At 29.8% G+C, this 18,482-nt stretch overlaps 1 long non-coding RNA gene across 1 annotated transcript; it reads right to left on the bottom strand.

The window, feature by feature from the left end:
* Nucleotides 1–17,397: 17,397 nt before the first annotated feature.
* LOC145937480 (uncharacterized) lies at nucleotides 17,398–18,324 on the bottom strand. The gene is made up of 3 exons (XR_014425564.1): nucleotides 18,253–18,324; nucleotides 17,555–17,941; nucleotides 17,398–17,426 (listed from the first exon to the last, which is right to left on the bottom strand). It is a non-coding gene; the product is annotated as an uncharacterized LOC145937480 (long non-coding RNA).
* Between the last annotated feature and the right edge of the window lie 158 nt (nucleotides 18,325–18,482).

The following is an 18,482-nucleotide window of genomic DNA, read 5'->3' on the forward strand; positions in this document are numbered from 1 at the left end:
GTGCTTCCCGCTAAGGCTTCTGCACATAGGAGGCGGAAACGCTTGCCGCGCGGCAAGAAGCAAAGAGGTAGCCAATCAACGTATTGCTTTTTACCGCGTGACAAGCGTTTCCGCGTCCTATGTGCAGAAGCCCTATGACTTGACATGTTGCGCGTCCCGAAATTGGCAACAGTGATCGAAGGCCTTCAATGCACAAATGCCTATACGTTACGTCGTGCTTTAGATACATAACCTATAAATAAAGTATTTCATTCCAACAAAACCATATCTGAATTGTAAGTAAAATCTGTGATTTAATATTTTTAACTTTTCTTCTTTTTCATCAGTCAACATTTTTTTAATTAATTTTTTTAATGTAAACTTGATATAATTCTCTTTTGTCTGGTAATTAAGTTTCTACTCTTTATTTCAGTTTTTTACTTCAGTTTATTAAATTGTAATATTTACTTGAGTTTAATAAATTGTAATATTATCATATATTATATAAATACATATTACAACGGTAGAATATATAATTTTCTCTTATATACCCACACAGCACATGATATCGTACGAATATTCTATTTTCATTCTGTGAATGTACGTACTGTACGTAATATACTGAGAACATCTCTATAATATCTTGTGTAGTATATTATTTTTCGTATATTATCAGAACATCTTGTGTAGTATATTATTTTTCGTATATTCTCGTATATTCTCAGAATGTACTTTTAATATCTCTTATAGTATATTATTTTTCGTATATTCTCATAATATACTATTGAATTACGCGCATTTTTACTTATGAGCGGATATGTATGCCATTTTGGATACGTAATTTCCGCTATTGCCGTCATTTGTCTTTTCCTTGTTCTTCTTCACTGACCACGTGCAAGTGCTATGTGCAATCTGGTGCAATTATATTACGATTGTGATTAATCGCAGTTTCCTTTTTATTTTCAAATAAATTAAATGTAAAAAGGGTATTTTATAAAAGCTATTCAATGATTTATTAATACTTCATAATTATAAACACACAAATTAACCTCATTAATGCAAATTATAACCTCACAATCGAATATTATAATGTCAATCAAAAATATGTATTTTTATGTGAAATTCTTATTATTATGTTACAGCATTTGCACAAAAAAGGACGTCATTATCAATTGTCGTTTATTATATCAATTATCATTTTGTGATCTCTGCAGAATCTTTCTAAAGAAAAAGTGTTCTCCGCATACACATATATACATATGTATATAGATGAGATGTAAATGTGAAAAATAAAAGTGAAACTCTGGATTCAAAAATCAAGTGAGTTTTATAACATATTTTAATTATATAGTGTGTACGATTAAGTAAGCTAATTGTTACTGCAATTAACTTTTAAAACGATCTTAAAAGACTAATGTATGCCAATACTCTATATTTGTATATTACACATTGATAATGAATGAAAGATATTGCATACATATAAAATAATATGTTAACTAGGCTTTTAAAACCGTTTTAAAAGTTAATTGCAGTAACAACTAATATATATTAATATATGTATTCTTATATGAAGTTCTCATTATATGTTACAGCGTTATTTGCACAAAAAAAGGACGTCATTATCAATTGTCGTTTATTATATCAATTATCACTTTGTGATCTCTGCAGAATCTTTCTAAAGAAAAAGTATCTCCGCATATACACATATATATATAGAGATGGGATATGTAAGAAATAAAAGTGAAACTCTGGATTCGCAAAAATCAAGTGAGTTTTATAACATATTTTAATTATATAGTGTGCGATTAAGTAAGAGCTAAGTTATTATACTGCAATTAATTTTTAAAATGATTTTAAAAGTTAATTTCAGTAACAACATATAGCATATAGCTTATTAAATATATGTTAGATATTATTAAATGTATTCTTATGTGAAATTATTATTATATGTTACAGCGTTTGCACAGAAAGAACATTATTATCAACTTCGTGATCTAATACTTTCTGTGAAATAAGAAAAATTATATACATATATATAATAATAAATAATAATAAGTAAAATGTTTATATAAAAAAATATAAAAGTGCAATTATACGTTCAAATAATATATGTGCAATTATAACATATATTTAAGAAATTTGAATAAAAAGATTTTATGTGTGAACAAAATGTTAATATTTTACACCAATTTTTTTTATTTATAGTAAAATTTATAGTTAAATTTATAGTATAAATATAAATGGATTATATATATATATATATATATGTACCGTAAACACTCGAAATCTGTTTTTCCGTATACTTAGTAGTCAAAATTTGCATATTTTTACTAGTAAGTATATGAAAAAACAAATATGGGGTGTTTACGGTAACATATATCATTTATATTTATATATAAAATATAGAAAATATAAGTTAATCTATAGAATGTCTTGAGTATATTATTAGTACATTATTAGTACATATATGTATATACCAATGTCATACTCAAGACATTCTATAGATATACTTATTATATACTAAAAGATATTTTCAGTATGTACTGAGAAGCAGGAAAAATCGGACATAGTAGCATTCTTAGTACATACTCAGTATATCGCAGTATGTATTTCGAATGTTCCTAGAACATACGCAATATACTTTTGTGATATTCTCAGAACATTCTCGGAATTTACATGTGCTGTGTGGGTACATATATTATATTACATATTCTTTTCAAAGTTTAGCACTTTAATTATTTTTGATACTTCTTTTGCTTTTATATGTTTATGTTACATTTAAATCATAATCCTCTGAGTATAATACATTTTGTAAAATTATAGCACACGTTTGCTTTATATTGAAAGAATATTATAAAGAAATAATACTTCAAAACTTGTTCAGAATACAGGATTGTGTGTCTAATATTGTTTCTTTCTTTTTTTTTTTAGATGGAAATAATAGAAGGAAAGCGCAAAGGATCTCAAATCTATGTATATGACAATTATACATATATTATAGATAAGAGACTTTTTCACACATATCGTTGTTCGAAACGCAAAACGTTGAAATGTTCTGGAATAATTATAAAAGAAGAAGAAGAGTATATTTTGAAATGCGCTCATAATCATCCTAATGATCCATACGTTGTTCAAGCTTCACACATGAAAAAAGAAATGATCCGACTCTGTCAGGAAACCACAATGACTTTAAAAAACATATTTGATACTGTGTGTCGCAATAATTTAGAAGCTGCAGCATATATTTCTTATAACAATATAAAATCAACGCTTAGTCACTATAGAGCTCTTTCACGTCCAATCATTCCTCATGATTTGCATGGTCTACGTGAACAGTTAGAAAACTATGAACCCACACGTAACATATATAAAGGTTATGCGGTATCGGCTGATAATAAAGTTGTGCTTATTTTTACGAATAATGCTTTATTGGATCTATTATCTGAAGCATATGAAATTTTTGTGGATGGAACATTTTCCGTAAGTATGAAAATTGAATAATTTATAATATTTAAAGTAACTGTAATTATAATATTTAAAGTAACTGTATTTAATATTATTATGTAAACTTTATTAGAAATTCAGAAAACACTTTTATATTTTTAGATCGTACCAAATAAACCATACATTGCACAATTATATACTGTACATGTTCGTTATGCAGATACAGTATGTATATTATAGTTTCTTAATGTTACAAAATATGATTATGACACTGAACTATTATAATATTATCAATAACACTATTATTTATTTATTTTATAAAACTACAACTACGCAGGGTATAGCGACAGTTTTTGCATTATGTGAGGGTCGTTCTTCTGTTTTGTATAAAGCTATGTGGGAAAAAATTATTTCGCTTGTCCCTGGTTTTCAAAACAATTTAAAATTTATTATGGCAGATTATGAAAAAGCAGCTATGTCAGCAATGAGTAAACAATTTCCTATGGCTTCTATTCATGGCTGTTGGTTTCATTATTCACAGGTATATTATTGTAAATTTATTATTTTATGTTAATTCTTTGTAAAATCATTTGTAATATATATTTGTGTAATATGTATAATACTAATTAATTTATTAACACTATAGGCTCTTCTTAGAAAGTGGCGGCGATTAGGTTTGAGCGATGCACCATCTCAAATATTATATATGGCACAAACAATAGCATTGGCACCATATAATTTATTTCAAGAAGCACTAAATATTGTGCGAAGATTTTCTATTATTTTCCTCACTGAATATCCAGCCATAAATGAGTTTATTGCATATATTGAAAGTACATGGTTACCACTTGCACAAAAAGTATCAGTATACGGATGTTCCAATCGCACAAATAACTTAGTTGAAAGCTTTTATTCAAATATTACAAAACAGTTGAAGCTTACTTCTTCTCATCTGTGGAAGTTTTTAGGTTTGTTTATCTTCTTATTCACGACAATAATATTTCTTATGTCTTTACTATATAATACAATACTTTACCATATAATATATATATATATATATAAATAATAATATATATATATATATTTATTTATTTATTTAATATTTTTGTATCATATATTATATACAGAGTTGATCAAAGTGTTTGATAGATTTGATAGATTCTGATAACATTTGTGAGCGGATATAGCGTAGTAAATTGAACAGAAAAGCTCTTCACTATTTTCGCAATAATAATTAAAATATTAATTTAAAAATATAAGTGATAGGGCCTTAAGAGCCGAACGCGGATGTTGATGCGTATTCCAACGAAATTTTAATTTTTTCGCTGGAATTAAATTAATTGTGCATAGGGCACGAATTTTACTACTTGGTATACTGCCAAGTCTTGTATGGAATAATCTCATACTTGAGATTTTTATTCCATACATCCCCTCTAACCCCCCTAAACCCCCCTAAAGAATTAAATGCGAGAGAAAAATATAGATCCGAAAGTCGCTGAATCGGGAATCGAACCCGAGACCTTTCGCTTGCCGGGCGACTGCTCTTCCATCTGAGCTATTCAGATCCTTTCGATTCTATATTTTTCTCTGCTTTTTAAATAAATACTTTAACTAACGCCTTTTCGGCCGGCGTAAATAAACAATAAGAATTACTATTAAGGCTCTTCCGTAATAAATACAAATATAAGTGATAGGGCCTTAACAGCCGAACGCGGATGTTGATGCGTTGAACGCGGATGATCAGCGACTTTCGGATCTATATTTTTCTCTCGCATTTAATTCTTTAGGGGGGTTTAGGGGGGTTAGAGGGGATGTATGGAATAAAAATCTCAAGTATGAGATTATTCCATACAAGACTTGGCAGTATACCAAGTAGTAAAATTCGTGCCCTATGCACAATTAATTTAATTCCAGCGAAAAAATTAAAATTTCGTTGGAATACGCATCAACATCCGCGTTCGGCTCTTAAGGCCCTATCACTTATATTTGTATTTATTACGGAAGAGCCTTAATAGTAATTCTTATTGTTAATTTAAAAAGATTAGCGAATAAGCGCGTGTGAATAAGTTTTGTGCAGTGAGATCATGGGATGTACATACATACATTCTTGGCGTTTCAGCAACGAGTGTCGCATAACAAAAAAAAGATTTTTGTTACCATGTGACATTCACCGCTAGCACGCTTAGGTCCATACATCCCTCGGTTTAACCGCGCGAACGCGCTCTCAATCTTTTTTAATTAATATTTCAATAATTATTGCAAAAGTTACAAAAAGGTAAAGGACTTTTCTGTTCAATTTACTGCGTTGTACCCACTGATGAATGTTAGCAGAATCTTTAACAAACACTTTAACAAACATATAACAAAAAAATTATGTTTGTTTTATATAGATAATAATAAAACAAAGACATACTACAGTATAATACATGAAATAGGTGTGTATGTATGCGTGTACATACATAGGTGCGCGCGCACACACATACACACACACACACATTTATACACACATGCATATATACATACATATATATACAGGGTGTCCCATAATTCGCGAACCACCCATCAGTTGCAGGTAGAGTAGGTTAAACTGAGTAAAAAAGTCCTCTACCATTTTGCGATTTTCTCAATAATTAATGAGAAATAAATTAAAGAAAATCAGCCAATTCGAGCGATGATAAGCGTGCAGCGAGAAGAGACAGCCCATTCGGGGGTCCAGAGTTAGCGCTACTCGTATGTAGTTACTGTCTTTTGTAATGCGCTCCTCCCCGCTTCATCGCGCGCCTAGCAACCGTGTAACATTATACTGTTTCTTTTCGCCGCATGCTTAGTAACGATATGAAACTGGGCTGTCTTTTCTCGCCGTCGTCACGCGAATTGGCTGATCTTCTTTAATTTATTTCTCATTAATTATTGCGAAAATTGCAAAATGGTAGAGGACTTTTCTATTCAGTTCAACATGCTCTACCTGCAACTGACGGGTGGTTCGCGAATTATGGGACACCCTGTATATATATATATATATATATATACAGGGTGTCCGGTAATAGTCGCATCAACCGTCGTGTGCAGGTAGAGCTAGTTAAACCGAGTAGAAAAGTCCTCTACCATTTTGCGATATTCTCAATAATAAGAGAGATATTAATTAATAAAGATCGGCCAATTCGCGTGACGACGGCGAGAAGAGACAGCCCAGTTTTATGTCGTTACTAAGCATGCGGCGAAAAGAAACAGTATAATGTTACACGGTTGCTAAGCGCGCGATGAAGCGGGGAGGAGCGCTTTACAAAAGACAGTAACTCCATACGAGTAGCGCTAACTCTGGACCCCCGAGTGGGCTGTCTCTTCTCGCCGCACGCTTATCATCGCGCGAATTGGCTGATTTTCTTTAATTTATTTCTCTCTTATTATTGAGAATATCGCAAAATGGTAGAGGACTTTTCTACTCGGTTTAACTAGCTTTACCTGCACACGACGGTTGATGCGACTATTACCGGACACCCATATATATATATATATATATATATATATATATATATATATATATATATATATACAGGGTGTAACTAAACAAACGTATACGAAGCACACCATCAGGTGCAGGACAACAAACTAAATCGAAAAGTCCTGAGCCATTTTTTTATCTGAGCTTTATTTTTTACGCTATAAATTGTTAAAGTTTGCCAATCAGCGCGTGGCTACAACGAAAGGCAGCGTAGGCGCCGCCTACTGGGTGGGGAGCGCGGGATCGGAGAGTAGCGAGACAAAGTGGGGCGAAGCAAATGTAGCATGTCTCTGCTCTTTTTTGTACGTTTTGCGTAGCTCTTAAAATTTGATTATTCTCGATACTCTCGGTAGTGTGGAATATTTAATTTTTCCATCTCGTTAGCTGTCTCCATATTTGTGTTTAGAAATACTTTCTCTTTGAAGAGAAAGGTCACATGAGTAGTACTCTGCGTTGATACCACTGCTCGGACTAGTACTGAATCCTTCCCATCCTTGAGGAAAATTTTTATCGAAGTAATGGCGGATGATACTTTTGAATAAGATTCATTGAAATTAATATTAAAAGTGGTTCCGATAATTGGACTTAAATATTAAATTTATTTTAAGTGCAAAGTATGTTTTTATTTTTAACATTTTTAACAAAAAAAAACTTTCATGTATGAAAACATTATAATACATATGTATGTAGTAATGACTACTTTTATTAAGATTTTTAGTCTTGATGTGTGAACATGATATAAAAATTAAGCCCTGAGAGTAGAATACAGTATTGAAACTGAGATAGCGATCTTCACAATTTCGATTCTATTTGTTGCGAATTAAAAGGAACGCAGTGTGTGTGTATGTATATATGAGTGTGTGTGCGCGCTTACACGTGTCCCAAAATTAGATTATAATGTATCGCGTTTAAATAGAGCGCGCGAGAGCCGCGCTGCTCTGACCGCGCGCCAATCGCGATCGTCCACGCTCTCTCGATCGCGCGCTTTGGCGAGAGGCGCGCTCGAAACAATAGACTCGAACGGTCGCAGCCGTTCGAACGCTCGCTCACAAAATAATCACGACAACAATGTTGCCCTCCAATCGTTCCAAAATTGTCAGCGCCTTTGTCTGGAGGCGAACATCGTTTTGTTTCTCTCTCGCCGAATCTTCGAGAAGGTCGGCGAGATAAAGCCGCGTGTCCGGAGCTCCCTCACTCACTATCGTTTCTGCCCTCGTAAGCGTTCGATCAGTAATCTCGTTGCACACGCACAGAATTCTTGTCTCGTACTTCCTTCGAGTCATTTAAGATTATTGTAAAGCCGCGTCCGACAGAACGTCGCCAAAAATAAAGGTGTTAATTCTCTCCAAAGAATAAGAAAACGTCAAATCGATTTCCTGGCACTTCCACACTCCACTAACGCGCACTAGACCGCGAACGCGATCCCGTGATTGCACACTATTAAACTACGCAATAAAATAATAATTATAAACATTTTTATAATAATAAAATAAAAATAAATAATAATATAAATATAATAATAATAAAATAAGAGTAAAGATATATTATACGTATTCAAAATAAATATTTTTATAATAAAAATAATTCTTACGTGCAGAATGGGCAAGTGCGTCATCGTGCATGAATATCGTAGCTCATCTATTTAATGTTACCTCTTCTAAATTATTCTCTGCCGGAACTAACAAATTATTTTGTAAAAAATCGAGACTACTTTTGAGAGTTCAAGCGTAATAATATAAAAAGTTCGATCTAAGTCCTGTCAATAAGTTTATGTCAATAGGAAAAATAATTCAATAGGAACAATACTAGTAATAAAAGTAAACAGTAATATAACGATTACACATTATTTTTCTAGAAAGAAAATGTTTATTGCATTGATTAAATAAAAAAATAATTCAAATCGATAGACAGACGAAAGATAATAAAAAAAGTTACATTAGAGAAATGATTAAAAAGGAAACAATAAAAATAGTTTCAATTTAATTAATTTAAATTACAATTAAATTTTAATTTTATTTCAGTTTAAAATACCTACTTACGATTTGATTTCTCGGCAATCCATACCAAATATTTACGGAATTCGATGTTGAAAAGATCTCATTCGAGTAAGAAATAGATTTCCAAATGGCTGCAGTAATGATAATGATAAGAGAATGTGGATATTAAACATTCCTAATGTTTCTTGTAAAGGTACATTTATCGACATACAAAATCCAACTTCTATAATTTGGTTTTTATTAGATTTAAATAATATTCAGCGAAAATCATGATATATCTATGAAATATTAATTTCAATGAATCTTATTCAAAAGTATCATCCGCCATTACTTCGATAAAAATTTTCCTCAAGGATGGGAAGGATTCAGTACTAGTCCGTAGCTTGCTCGATCTCCGGACTACAACTCATGTGACCTTTCTCTTCAAAGAAAAAGTATTTCTAAACACAAATATGGAGACAGCTAACGAGATGGAAAAATTAAATATTCCACACTACCGAGAGTATCGAGAATAATCAAATTTTAAGAGCTACGCAAAACGTACAAAAAAGAGCAGAGACATGCTACATTCGCTTCGCCCCACTTTGTCTCGCTACTCTCCGATCCCGCGCTCCCCACCCAGTAGGCGGCGCCTACGCTGCCTTTCGTTGTAGCCATGCGCTGATTGGCAAACTTTAACAATTTATAGCGTAAAAAATAAAGCTCAGATAAAAAAATGGCTCAGGACTTTTCGATTTAGTTTGTTGTCCTGCACCTGATGGTGTGCTTCGTATACGTTTGTTTAGTTACACCCTGTATATATATGTGTGTGTAGATATATTTGCACGGTTTTTTTAGAGTGTATCGGCAACATTATATGTGACCAGACAATAAACTACGAACGTTTAAAACTTGGTCATCCAATTAAACGCTTACAAAAAAAACGTTCTTTTTATAAAAACAGGAAAATTAAACAAGCTCAAAAAGATTTAGTTAATGAAAGGATATCACTCCAACAATTTTTACAATTATTTTTCCAAAATGCACATGAAGAAATATTTGTAATTAGTAATAGTGAGTATTTCTTTCTGTGAATATATACATGTTTCTGTCTTCTATAGTATATTACATTATAGAAGGAACATATTACAGTTGTTATATCTTTTTCAGAATGTGATGAACATAGTCCTAATAATTCAGATGCAGGTTTTCTTTATATAGTGTACATTTAATAGCCTGTAATTTGCAATTATGATTATATATACATACACTTATATATACAGAGTGTCCCATAATTCGCGCCCCACCCGTAACGTTCAAGTAGAGTGGGGCGTTAAATCGAGTAGAAAAATCATCTACTATTTTGCTATTTTTACAATAATTAACGAAAAATTAATTTAAAAAGATCGGAGAATCCGCGCGCGTAGAAGCGCGCGGCGAGAAGAGACCTCCGCTGTAACCTGATATCTATAAAGAACAATAGCTATGTCTGTGAGTTTGATACAGGGCTCCGCTCGTACATATGTGTGTACATACATAGCTATTGTCCTTTGTAGAACGCTCTGTCCATCGCTTCGCCGCCCTGTGTTAGCAGCGTTCGGAAATAGCAAAACAGTTGATGATTTTTCTACTCGATTTAACCCGCTCTACCTGAACCTTACGAGTGGGGCTCGAATTATGAGACACCCTGTACACACACACACACACACACACACACACACACACACACACACATACATACATATATATACTCGTAAGGTATACAAAAAAATTATCGCAACACGTAATTAATATCAAAATTTTGCATAAATTTAAATAAGCGTATCTCCGAGAAAAATTGTATTTCAAAAATTTTTTTTTGTTTTAAAGGGTAAAGTCTCTACTTTAAGGAACTTTTGTTCGATTTTGATTTTATTCTCTCCCCCTTTCTCCATCCCTTTAAAAGGAGGGACGTGTTTGTTTTTCAAAAAATTGCATAGTTTGACGAACTCTACGGAGTGTACTAAATTTTTTCCGCAAATATCATCATAACTATCGTAAAATATGGTCTTTTCTCTACAAATTTAAAAAAAATTGAATACCGTACGATTTTTTTTCGCGAAGTTACGGCGTATCAAAGTTATCTATGCATTTTTGCCTATATATTCAATTACCGTCAACATTAGCATTATCCGATGGGCACTACGGGGAAGTTGCTGGTCGGATTTTACCCATCGTGTGTGTGTGTGTGTGTGTGTGTGTGTGTGTTGGGGCAGGGATATTGTGTTCGTATTTAAAATTGTATATTTCTGCCTCGTCTTCGGATGACCTCTTGCAGGCGCTCACGCATATTAATACAGGCTAATTGTGGCTTGCAGAATTTCGAACCATATTCGATGTAGGGCTGCTTCCAATTGCTGGAAATTGGTTGGTAGTCTTTCAAAATCATGCTGCCATCTTCCCATAAAAGGTCATCCGAAGACGAGGCAGAAATACACAATTTTAAATACGAACATATATCCCTGCCCCAACACACACAAACACATACACACACACACGATGGGCAAAATCCGACCAGCAACTTCCCCGTAGTGCCCATCGGATAATGCTAATGTTGACGGTAATTGAATATATAGGCAAAAATGCATAGGTAACTTTGATACGCCGTAACTTCGCGAAAAAAAATCGTACGGTATTGAATTTTTTTTAAATTTGTAGAGAAAAGACCATATTTTACGATAGTTATGATGATATTTGCGGAAAAAATTTAGTACACTCCGTAGAGTTCGTCAAACTATGCAATTTTTTGAAAAAAAAACACGTTCCTTCTTTTAAAGGGATGGAGAAAGGGGGAGAGAATAAAATCAAAATCGAACAAAAGTTCCTTAAAGTGGAGACTTTACCCTTTAAAACAAAAAAAAAATTTTTTAAATACCACAATTTTTCGCGGAGATATTATATAGTATATTTACATATATGTTCCCTTTAGTTATAATCAATTACATGTTTTTTTATTTAGAATATAACAATAGCAACAGTTTTGACAACGAGGAAGCAAAAGAAATTATTCAAGATAAGATTGAAACAAATGGAACATGTCATGAGAACGATAAAGTAATAGAAACTATTCAAAGTATGAATTATAACAACAATGAAGTAATAGAAAGAGATCAAGATAAAGGTATATATATATATATATATATATATATAAATAATTACTGTGTGTATGTGTGCATGTGTGTGTGTGTGTGTGTGTACAAGGTGTTCCATTTTATTTTATATATATAGTTGATTATCTGGAAATGAAGAGGTTTAGAAAAAAATGTTTTGTATAAAAGTTATTTAATCTTAAGAGAATACAAGATAGAGATATTAAGAAAATAGCAATATTAGGGAAATTTTTTCAGACAAAAATTTTAGCTGCAAATTGGTATTTTTTCTTAGAAACAACTGTGTTTTCTTTGCACCAATTCCTCTCTTTATTTTATGCATAAAGTATTAAGATAATAAAAAAAATTAATATTTTATGAAATATTTCATAGTTTATATAAGATTATGTCAAACTAATGTAGAAAATATCTCGCAAACTATTCACTTTTTGACCATCTTACACTTATATTTTATGCAAAATATTGTGAGGAATCGATTTATGTAAAAGAAATATAATGGTTCCATTTAAGAAAATAAAGGTGACCTTTACATGGCCTTCAAACAATTAGCCAAGGTCAAATCATTGTCACCGTTTTATGTCCCCCTTGAAACCATACAACTTTTATTTGAAATCTTTTTCAATAATGGTTTGCAAGATATAGCACTGTAATCTTTAAAATGGGACCCTATAATATATATACAAATATATATTTACACATTTTGTTTAAATTGTATGTATCGGCAATATTAGATATGACTAGACAATAAAGTTACATATATATATATATATATATATATATATATATGTACATATATACAGAATGTCCCAAATCAATCGAAAATCAAAAAATATTTTAATGACAGATTTTTGGAAATTCGAAGTTTTAAGTTTGTAAATAAAACTTTTAATACAAAAGTAATTATAATAAATTTTGAATTATAAGCAATTAAAGCTCATTTATTACGGCTCACAAATAGTTCTGATATATCGGACGCTCAGATACGGTGAAGAAAATAGTTAAAACTATAGTTAAAACTGTAGTATATAAATAATATAGAAAACAATGTATATAAAATAATATAAAACCTCAATATTTTTTTTTTTTGAATAAATTATGTATATAGAACGCATTTATTTATTGCACACACGTGTGCATTTAAATTAGATATTACTTCTTAAAGTATGCTATTCACTGTCACTAATTGCAATGAAAGCTGTTGCAATTGATATTGATAAGTTTTGTTCTTAAGTCTTTTGTTTTAATGTATTTGTCATATTATATAGTATTAAAATTTTCGTTTGTTAGAATGTTCTAAAGAATCTGTCATTAAAGTATTTTTTTGTGATTTTGAAATATTTTGTATACATATGCATTATATGTATATGTAGTAGTATAAACATATATTATATGTAGTAGTAGTTTTTATATTCTTTTTTTAATATATTAGCCTGTTTCTTTATTTAGAACATAACAACGAAATCAATAATAGTTTTCATAATCAAGATGTTAAACAGATTCTTTATTAAGGAATAAATTAAGTTATTAAAAAAACATGTAAACGTTTCGACAGTACAACTGTCTTTTTCAATACAAAAACTTAAGACATATTATTACCTTGAAAATGACAAATTAAAATTTGTTTATAAAGAGACTATATCTAACTGCTAGATTAATTAACAAATTACTATAAATGTTGAATATATCGCAACGTGACACGTACATGGTTAACTTGTGCATCACATTGCTTAATTTTTTCACCGATCTATGATGATAAACGCTGAACATATTATTACAACAATTTGCTAAATGTTTGGGTGTAATATACAAACTCCTGCATTGTTTTAAGAAAATTAATTTAGATATAGCTCTTATCTTACCATAGTTCGCATCTAACCAGAATTTTAAATCTTGGAACGTTTGTTGTCCGTAATTAAGATGTACGAAATTAAAATTAAAACGATGATATTTGTAATGTAGATGATAGCGACGCATTATAAGGCCAGCGTGAAATAAAATTAATAATATCAAAATTAAGATAAGGCTCGTGTATAATTAAAATCAAACAATCAATAATAGGCCAACTTGCGAGCCGAATAATCGTTTACATGTTTTTTTAATAACTTAATTTATTCCTTAATAAAGAATCTGTTTAACATCTTGATTATTCGGCTCGCAAGTTGGCCTATTATTGATTGTTTGATTTTAATTATACACGAGCCTTATATTAATTTTGATATTATTAGTTTTCATAACGATAAAACAACAGAAAACGTTGAAAAGTATGAAAATATTGAAATAAATAGTAACAATCATGCTGATAATGAAGTAATAGAAAATGTTCAAAATATAGAGTGTAATGATAATGGATTAACAGCTAAAAGACTCAAAGATTAATATAAAAGTATGTATAAAAATTTTAATTTTTGTGTTCACACGCATGCATACACATATAAAACACACATACACACATGTGTGTCTTGCGTATATGCATGCGTGTACACACATAAGAACCAAAATTATCATATATGTATATATGAGCAATATGATATATCTGACATATATGTATAAAAATCAAACATTACTCATATATATATATATATATATATATATATATATATATATATATACATAATGTGAAAAACAAAGATAAGGAGAACTTATAAATTATTTTTTATTTGTATATTTTACATAATTTTTATACGTGTGTACATAATTTTTCAAATTAATATGTATGAAATAATAATTATTACAAAAACTTTCAGGAAAAGAAGGAAAAATTACTATCAATAATGATACTCTTATTACAAAAAAAGTCAGAATTATCCTGCAAAGAATAGACAATATTGTCGGAAAAAAGAGGAGAGTATCAAAGATGAAAACGTATGTATTTATAATTTATATATATATATATATATATATATTTAAATTATATAAATATATACATAAATATATATATATATATATATTTAAATTATATAAATATATACATAAATATATATATATATATATATTTATATAATTAAAAAATTCTGTTTATGAAATATATTAAGAACTATAATATAGCCTCAATATTTATAAATTAAAAAATATTTTCTTTAAAAAATCAAATGATTAAAGTATTAAAATAAAAAATAAAAGTAGTTTTTTAAAAATAATTTAATTAAAAATTTTAATTTAAATTTTGTTTAAAAAATAAACTTTTTAATGTAAAATAGTCATGTAAAAAAAGTATCCATTTGTTGAGTATAATTATAATATTGTTTTATATTTCACTAAAGATCTCTCTCTTTTTCTCTAAACAATTATTACATGCGCGAACGACAATATGTGAATGCGAGTGTGTAGACATGTATGTATTCTCGGCATCATTAATGCTTTCTCATCTGGGTTCAATAACAGCTGCCTACATTCGTTTATTCCCATTGGGAGCTATTGAGAAAATAAAATCTATAATACACGTTATATGTATTTTCTCAATAGTTCTCAATGGGAATAAACGAACGCAGGTTAGTTATTTGTGCATCAGGACTATTATAGTTCAAGAAATATTCACATAATTAATATTCATATTTATGTATTTTATGTATATTTATATATACACACACACATATATATTATATGAAAAAATATATATAAACTACGCACACACACACACATGAATATATGTATATTAATACATACTAATTATGTAAATATTTCTTGAATTAACCGTTATAATGCATAAATAAATAATTAGACGCGATGTGTCTAGCTATTATTGGACTTGAAAACGGCTTCAGACGCAAAAAAGCATTAATGATGCCAAGTATATGTGCGCGCGTAAACAGAAAATTTTGCTACCCAATTCATTGTATTATTACACAGCATTTTCATAAAACTTTTTAATGATGTTCAAGATTTAAAAATATAATTATATAATAATTAATACAGTTTTATTTATTTAGAGAGAGAATTTGTACTTTGCAATATTATTATAATTTTATATATAATCATGTTGTTTTTAAACGTATTTCTTATCTGCTTCTCTCATTAATTAATATAGATATGCCTTTTATTAAAGCATTTTTTTTATTGCGCTGCCCTAATATATGTAAAACTATATATCCACATTCAAACTTTGCAAACTTTGATAAAAATAATAACTTGATTTTGTTACATTTTTCATTTTATATGACAATATGCAAGTAATACTTGAAGCAGACATTAATACAGAAGAAAAATATTGATGAACGTAACAGAAATACACATACACACACATCCACACACACACACATACACACACACATGCAGATATTCACAGAAGAAGTATACTGATAAACAACACAAATACGTGTGTGTGTATATATATATATATTTGTTACGTTTATTGGTACATTTCTTCTGTATTATAATAATTTTTTTGTAATATATCTGCTTCAAGTATTACTTGCATATTTTGTCATATAAGAAGAAAAATGTTAAATATTGCAAGAAAATTTGTGACAAAACTAATTGTAAGTTATTATTTTTAACTAGTTTAATTAAAATGTAAGACACATTTCTTAATTGAAATAAGATAAAATGGAAAAACTGGATAATTATAATAAAACTCTAATTTTCTGAAACAGCTGTTTATGCTGTGATGCACCTCACAGCATTGATCTTCAGAGAAAACGTAACAAAAAATCATCAAAGAAAATGTTGCAATTAAAAAATCATCAACATGAAGATCAGACGATCAACTGCAGAATATAAATAACAAACATATAGGATCTATCTAATATTAATTTGCTTATACTGCTAATCACTAACTCAAAATCGACTAAAAGAAAGAAGGTCATTGCACAATTATATATTATATTAATGAGTGAAAAAATCTTTCTAATTTGTCTGAATCTTATTTGTACTTTTTTTTATCTGTGTAACTTTATTGTTAGTGTTTCTGCACACAGGTTGCGTAACGCGATGACGCGTGACAAGAAGCGACGCAATACTCAATCAACTTAAAACATTTTTATAAGAGTGAAAGATTGATTAGCTATCACGTCATCTCTTGCCACGCGTTTTATGTCTAGAAACCCTTACAATTAAGTATTTTATAATCATCTTTTGTTTTCATTCACAAAACAATCATTTTTATGTAATTGTCATACGTTAAGTTACACAATGGGCATTTTTTGTGAACCAAATTATCATTACAAGTAGCACATACACATACATGTCCACATGGTGTAAACACAATACAAGATTTTTCATTTATACATATAATACAATGACCTTCTCGTCGAGGTTCCTTATTGTCCTGAACAATTTCTTGTATGTCATGTATTTCGTGAAATGTTCTTTCGAATGATGTAACATTTTCTTCTAAAAATCCATAATCATTTTCTGGAATTCTATATATTTCGTCATCGTCTGTAATGAGAAAAATAATAGCATTTTGTTTAAAACGTAGTATTAATTATATTAAAAGTAGAATATAGAATAGATAACACAGTTTGAAGAAATCGTTTCTTATTGTAAACTCAGCTGTAAAATCTTACCATAAATTATATCTTCAGCATTATTCTCTTCTATTTCTGAATTTCGATTATTAGTATCATTACTCTCTTCTATTTCTGGATTTCGATTAGTATCATTACTCTCTTCTATTTCTGGATTTCGATTAATATCATTACTCTCTTCTATTTCTGGATTTCGATTAGTATCATTACTCTCTTCTATTTCTGGATTTCGATTAATATCATTACTCTCTTCTATTTCTGGATTTCGATTAGTATCATTATTCTCTTCTATTTCTAAATTTCGATTATTAGTATCATTATTTTCTTCTATTTCTGAATTTCGATTATTAGTACCATTACCCCTTTCTATTTCTGAATTTCGAGTATTATTATTATTATTTTCTATTTCAGCATTTTCTTCTTGTACTGAAATCAGAATGTTATTTGGAATATGTCCCTCAACTATTGTATGCTAAATGTATTTCATTTTATTTTGTTCGATATAATATAAAATAGATATTTAAGTGTCAAGTAATAATTAGGTAACAAATACAATATACTACCGACTATGTATTACCTACGCTGTATATATTGGATGATTGCAAAAGTTCGTGCCCGATTTGAAGTTATTACCACCATCTATGCAAATCGGGCACGAACTTTTGCAATCATCCAATACATATATACAATAATATTATAAAATATATTACGTCTCATTGTTTATTTTGCAATATTACCTGTAGATTCAATAAATTGATAATTTTCTCTTTGGCTGACAGTCACAGTTTGTAATCGGTTATGATTTCTTCGGTTAGGAGTTCTTTGAATAGACTGTTGATTTTGTGAAGACATATCTATAAATACACATACATACATATATATGGTGTGTGTGTATATACATATATATATATATATGTGTGTATGTGTGTGTGTGTGTAAAAGAGTACTCTGCGTTGATACCAGCTGC

Source organism: Prenolepis imparis, unplaced genomic scaffold, assembly GCF_030444845.1.
Source record: "Prenolepis imparis isolate NDT839.2.m4 unplaced genomic scaffold, iyPreImpa1.0 SCAF_6, whole genome shotgun sequence".
NCBI lineage: Eukaryota > Metazoa > Arthropoda > Insecta > Hymenoptera > Formicidae > Prenolepis > Prenolepis imparis.